Raw genomic sequence first — 6154 nt, forward strand, 5'->3', positions numbered from 1 at the left:
ATATGATGTAATCGATAGCCCCATAGATAAGCTGTGGTGCCTTATAGATGTACGCAAGTGACCGATTAACAATACTCTCACTGATGTGATGTAATCAATAGCCCTATAGATGAGCTGTGGTGCTTATAGATGTACGCAAGTGACCGATTAACAATACTCTCACTGATATGATGTAATCAATAGCCCTATAGATGAGCTGTGGTGCTTATAGATGTACGCAAGTGATTGATTAACAATACTCTCACTGATGTGATGTAATCGATAGCCCTATAGATGAGCTGTGGTGCTTATTGATGTACGCAAGTGATTGATTAACAATACTCTCACTGATGTGATGTAATCGATAGCCCTATAGATGAGCAATCTCTCTCCCTCCCTGCTAGGAATAATACACTGGCACCGCACTGTCTGACCAACTGGAAAAAAATAGAATTTTTGTAAGAACTTACCGTTAAATTCTTTTCTCTGAGTCCTCTGACAGTCGCCGCCCACTCATACAATCTGCAAGTCTGGGTATTGGCCTTCTCCACAGGAGTAAGCTAGGCAGAAGATTTTGTTAGACTATTCACAAAACTTTGTATAGACACACCTACAGGGGGCTGTCCCTATGGTCAATACCCCCAGCTAGCTTCATTCCCAATTCAGTTTGGTAGCGAGCAGTATAGAGATCCACGAACCCCAAAAGAGGGGTGGGGGGGCGGCGACAGTCAGAGGACTCAGAGAAAAGAATTTTACGGTGAGTTCTTACAAAAATTCTATTTTCTCTTACGTCCCCAGTTTCCGTTACGTCGCCGCCCACTCTTACAATCTGCACGTCTGGGACGTCCCAAAGCAGTGTAGATGTGAGGGGTGGGAAAACGTAACCGTCAAGAAAGGCAACGCAGCACCCAGGTCAGAGAAAATAACCTTTTCTGAACCAGAAAGGTAAACACTGGGCAACAAGAAAGCTCAACAGGAGCAAAAACCCAGGAAAACAAAGTAAAAAGGGGAAAAAACCCCAACAGAAGGAGACAGGCCAAAAATGACCCTGTCTCCCCTAAGGAACTGCCGCACTTAAAACTTTGCGGCCAAAAGAGGCATCCGCTGATGCCAAGACATCAAGTTTGTAAAATCTTGTAAAGGTATGCACGGAAGACCAAGTCGTCGCTTTGCACACCTGAGTCACCGACGCCTGATGGCGGAAGGCCCAAGACGCACTAATCGCTCTGGTAGAGTGCGCTGTGCCAGGGAAAGGTGGAACCTGATCCCTAATTGAATAGGCCTGCACAATCGTCTGCCTGATCCATTTTGAAATGGTTGCCGCAGACGTACCCTTCCGAGGTCCCTCAGGAAGGACAAAAAGACAATCCGACTTTCTGAAGGATACAGTAGATGACAGGTAAAACCTGATGGCCCTTACCACATCCAAGGAATGCAAGGCAAACTCCTTAGGATGCTTAGGCTTCGCACACAGCGAAGGTAAGACAATGTCCTCGTTGAGATGGAAGTCCGAAACCACCTTCGGAAGAAAGGACTGATGAGGTCACAAGACCACTTTGTCCCTATGAACAACCAGATAGGGGGAGCGGCAAGACAGGGCCGCCAACTCCGACACTCTGCGAGCAGATGTGATCGCCACAAGAAAAGCAACTTTTCGTGACAGCACCGGCAGAGGAATCTCCCGGACGTTCTCAAAGGGAGGACGTTGCGAAAACGGACAGAACCAAATTCAGGTCCCAAGGAGGCAAGGGTGCCCTCCTAGGGGGAGCCAGATGACGCACCCCTTGAATGAAGGTGCGGATCAAGGAATTAAAGGAATGTCCAGTACAGACAACTGGCCCTTAATAGTGGTCAGCGCAAGACGCTGCTCCACACCAGTTTGCAGGAAAGCCAACACTCTCGCCACCGAAAAGGAGCGTAGATGAAACACCTGCGACTCGCACCATGCGAAATAAGCCTTCCAGGCACGATAATAAATCTTACCTGAGGAGGCCTTCCTGGCCTTGAGCAAGGTAGGAATGACCTCAAGACTCAAGACCTGGCTTTCAACAGCCACGCCGTCAAAGCCAGCGACTGTAAAGCAGGATGGAAGATCGGCCCTTGAGACAGAAGATCGTCTCTTAGCGGGAGCCGCCAGGGAGGCTCGACGACCATTTGCATAATGTCCGCGTACCAAGACCGACGCGGCCAGTCTGGGGCCACCAGAATCACCAACCTCGGTTTCCGAGACCAACCTGTGGAGGAATCTGGACAACAGCTGAATCGGGGAAAGGCATAAATCAGCCGATACTGATGCCAACGCTTCCGAGGCGTCTGCCAGAGGGTCGCGCGTTCGTGCCACGAACCTTTCCACCTTGTTTTTGAGATGAGACGCGAACAGATCTACGTCCGGGGATCCCCACTGCGCACACAGCATCTGAAACACCTCCGGATGGAGGGACCAATCCCCTTGGTCCAGGTTCTGGCGACTCAGATAGTCCGCCTGCCAGTTCTCCACACCTGGAATGTGAACTGCCGAAATCGCCGGGACCTGCGTCTCGGCCCATGACAGAATCTCAGCCACTTCCTTGGCCGCCCGGGCTTGCTCCTCGCTGCAGAAGCTGTCAGTATTATTTCAAAAGTACGGTCATCTGCTACTATTTGTAAGTAGCCCTGGTCGGCTGTACCACCCACCAGGCCCAATTGTACGCTGTTGAGACTTTCCTAATATACCAATCTCCCCCACCTCAGCCTCTTAGTGTTTCCTTTGCCACCGGCACACCACGCTGCACCCTACCCACACACTGAAATGGCCAATGTACATTTCTATATGCATAAGCTCTTGAGCAAACATTTAGGGGTTTATGAATAAAATGTTTGTGAATGAAGTGACAGATCCTCACAGCGTCAACAAATTTTGCTGTATTAAAAATGTTTTTTTTTTTTTTATTATTGAATTAGGAAGTCATACAATAACAAATTGAGACATGTCCCTCTTGACTGTAATCATGGCAGCAGATGTAGCACAGATCCCAATGGGTCACAGCAGCTTCCACAGCTACAATTAAATGGTGTGTATGAGAAAGTGTAATCATACTGCCACAGCCGAAAGCATTGTCTACTACTAATGGTTAGAGTTTGAATTGCTGAACGGGTCCCTGTGACGGAGATTTCTACTCACTTCCTGAGCAAGGAGAATCTCCCCAATAAGAATGCTGACATTCTAACCCATTCCTACTACATTGAAAGCTAAAACAAATGTTTTGGCTGGAGTTACACTTTAAAAGTAATTAAACCCAATCAGTGATTCTAAAGGCAGAACGTTCTTTACCTTAAGGCCCCCTTAATGCCAGCAGACCGATCAGGTCCGCCTGTCCATTTTTCAGGCGGACCCAATTGGGCCACCTATTGTTTTCTATGGGGTGGCAGATGTCAGCGGACACGGTGTCCGCTGTCATTCGCCGGCATCTGATCCGGTCTGCTAAAAACAGACGGATGGGGATCCGTTCCCCATCCATCCGGCAGATGGGATGGGATGACAATCGCATGGAAACGGAAAGGCAGTGTGCTTCCATATGGCCATCCCATAGAAAACAGCTAGCTGTGCCCGTGCTTGCTCCTCTATGCAGACCTGTCATCTGCCTGCTCAGCGGGGATCAGCGGAGAAATCCCCCGATGAGCAGGCGGATCTTCTTTGATGCATTCCACTCCATCTGAAAGGAGCATAATGCAGAAGGTTTTTACCCCCCACCACAGCCCCCTCTTATAATCTGAGAATAGAAAAAGAAAAGAGGCCGCACTGGCATAGTGCATTATCCAACAGATTTATTAAACAATATGAATAACATCATAAAGATGTCTACTCACAAACATAAGTTAAAAACACGCTTGTCAGGGCACATGTGTGGCTATCTCTCATTGATTGCTCGAATCATCGAACCTGGGATCAGAGGGTCCTGATGAGACCCTTCATGCTGATGCGTTTCGAAGGACTGGCCTTCTTCTTCAAAGCCTAGCTAGGAAGCCTGATCTTGTGTACAAGAGCCCAGGCTCTGTCTGCTCTCTCCCTCCTTATTGGCTCAGACACAGCAGTAGGAGCCACTTTCTGTCAATCACAGCCAGTGACGAGGGAGCAGGGGCGGGCTGAGTCTTGGGAGCGGGTTCACACGAGTGGCTTGCTATGGGGGAACTCAGCAGGGGGAGGAGCGCTGGCGGGGGACCCGAGAAGAGAAGGATGTGGCTGCTATGTGCAAAACCTTTTCACAGAGCAGGTAAGTATAACATGTTTATTATTTTAAAGAAAAATAGATTACATTTAGAGTCACTTTAAAACCTAATATGGTCATTAACATGTTAATGTCATTTCAAAAGTCATTTTAAATATTACAATGTTAAAAATAAAACCTAGTGATCCTGCCATGACAGTCATTGTGCAGACACTTGGCAGAAAGAAAATACATATTTTTTAGTGTAAATATTGGTGTATTTTATCTCTGTCAAATAAAAATGCCGTTACACAAGTTCTATTGTTGTGCCAACTGTGCCAAATGACTTTAAAAACAATTTGCAACAGTTCCTATTATTATCCAATAGCATGGGCCAAAATAAGTTCTTGTGCCAATGTAAATTAGAAATGTACAGATCAAAGGCCAGGGCTGCTGTTGATTGCATAAAACCGCTAAAAGAGGCTGTAAACCCACTTTTTTTACATTTACCTATAGGTAAGCCTATATTAAGGCTTACCTATAGGTGCTATAAATATCTCTTAAACATGTACCGTTTAGGAGATATTTACAATACATGCAGCCGATGACATCATCGCCGCATGCGCTCTGAAGGAACAGCCACCCGTGCCGTTCCTTCAGAACCCTATGCCGTGAATGGCGGCTCCCGCGCGCATGCGCGGGAGTGATGTAATTGCGCCCCCGGCCAATCAGATGACCGGAGGACGCGAACAAGGAAGCAGGGCGACACTATTGCTGAGCGGGCGACACTGCAGGGGCTTCGTTTTTAGGCAAGTATTTCGTAATGAGCTAGTATATGATGCATACTAGCTCATTATGCCTTTGTCTTTACAGGTTTTTTTTTTTCACGTTTTTTTTTTTTCTCGCATTTACTTTCTCTTTAATCAAGTGTTTACAGGCAAATAAAGCCTGGATGTAGACAATCAGGAGGGGGGCTTGCTTTAGTAAGTGAAGCTTCTCTTTAAGATTTCCCAATGATATCCATAAGCCTTTTTAGCCTCACTGGCACACAGCCTCAATGTAATCCCAGCATCCTGGTGTCTGAGGCAATTACCAGAAAACTTGTTACAGTACATGGCTCTATACACAAGTTGTCTGAAGGAGTAATCTCCGGCCAAAAGTAGGTGCAAAGTTATGGCAGCAGGAAGCACAAAGAGAAACAGCATGGGACACTCACTGCTACTATGAAAGTGTCCACTGACACCAATGTGCCATCCCCACTGAACACCAATATTCTTCCTACTGAACACCATTGTCCCCCAGCCACTGACAGCAATGGACCACCCAACTGTCCACCAATATTCCTTCTACTGAATACCATTGTACCCTGCAACTGACAGCAATGTGCCACCCAACTACCTATATTCTTCCTACAAAATATCATTGCCTCTGACAGCAATGTGCTACCCAACTGTCCACCAATATTCCTCCTACCTAATACCATTGTCCCCCTGCCACTGACAGCAATGTGCCACCCAACTGTCTTCTTATATTCCTCCTACAAAATATCATTGTCCCCTTTGCTCTGACAGAAATGTGCTACCGAGCTGTCCACCAATATTCCTCCTACTAAATACCATTGTCCTCCTGCCACTGACACCAATGTGCTACCTAACTGTCCACCAATATTCATCCTACTAAATACCATTGTCCCCCTGCCACTGACACCAGTGTGCTACCTAACTGTCCACCAATATTCATCCTACTAAATACCATTGTCCCCCTGCCACTGACACCAGTGTGATACCTAACTGTCCACCAATATTCATCCTACTAAATACCATTGTCCCCCTGCCACTGACACCAATGTGATACCTAACTGTCCACCAATATTCATCCTACTAAATACCATTGTCCCCCTGCCACTGACACCAATGTGCTACCTAACTGTCGACCAATATTCATCCTACTAAATATCATTGTCCCCCTGCCACTGACACCAATGTGATACC

Source organism: Pelophylax lessonae (genome assembly GCF_965119305.1).
Source record: "Pelophylax lessonae genome assembly, chromosome: 10".
In the NCBI taxonomy this organism is placed as follows: Eukaryota; Metazoa; Chordata; class Amphibia; order Anura; family Ranidae; genus Pelophylax; species Pelophylax lessonae.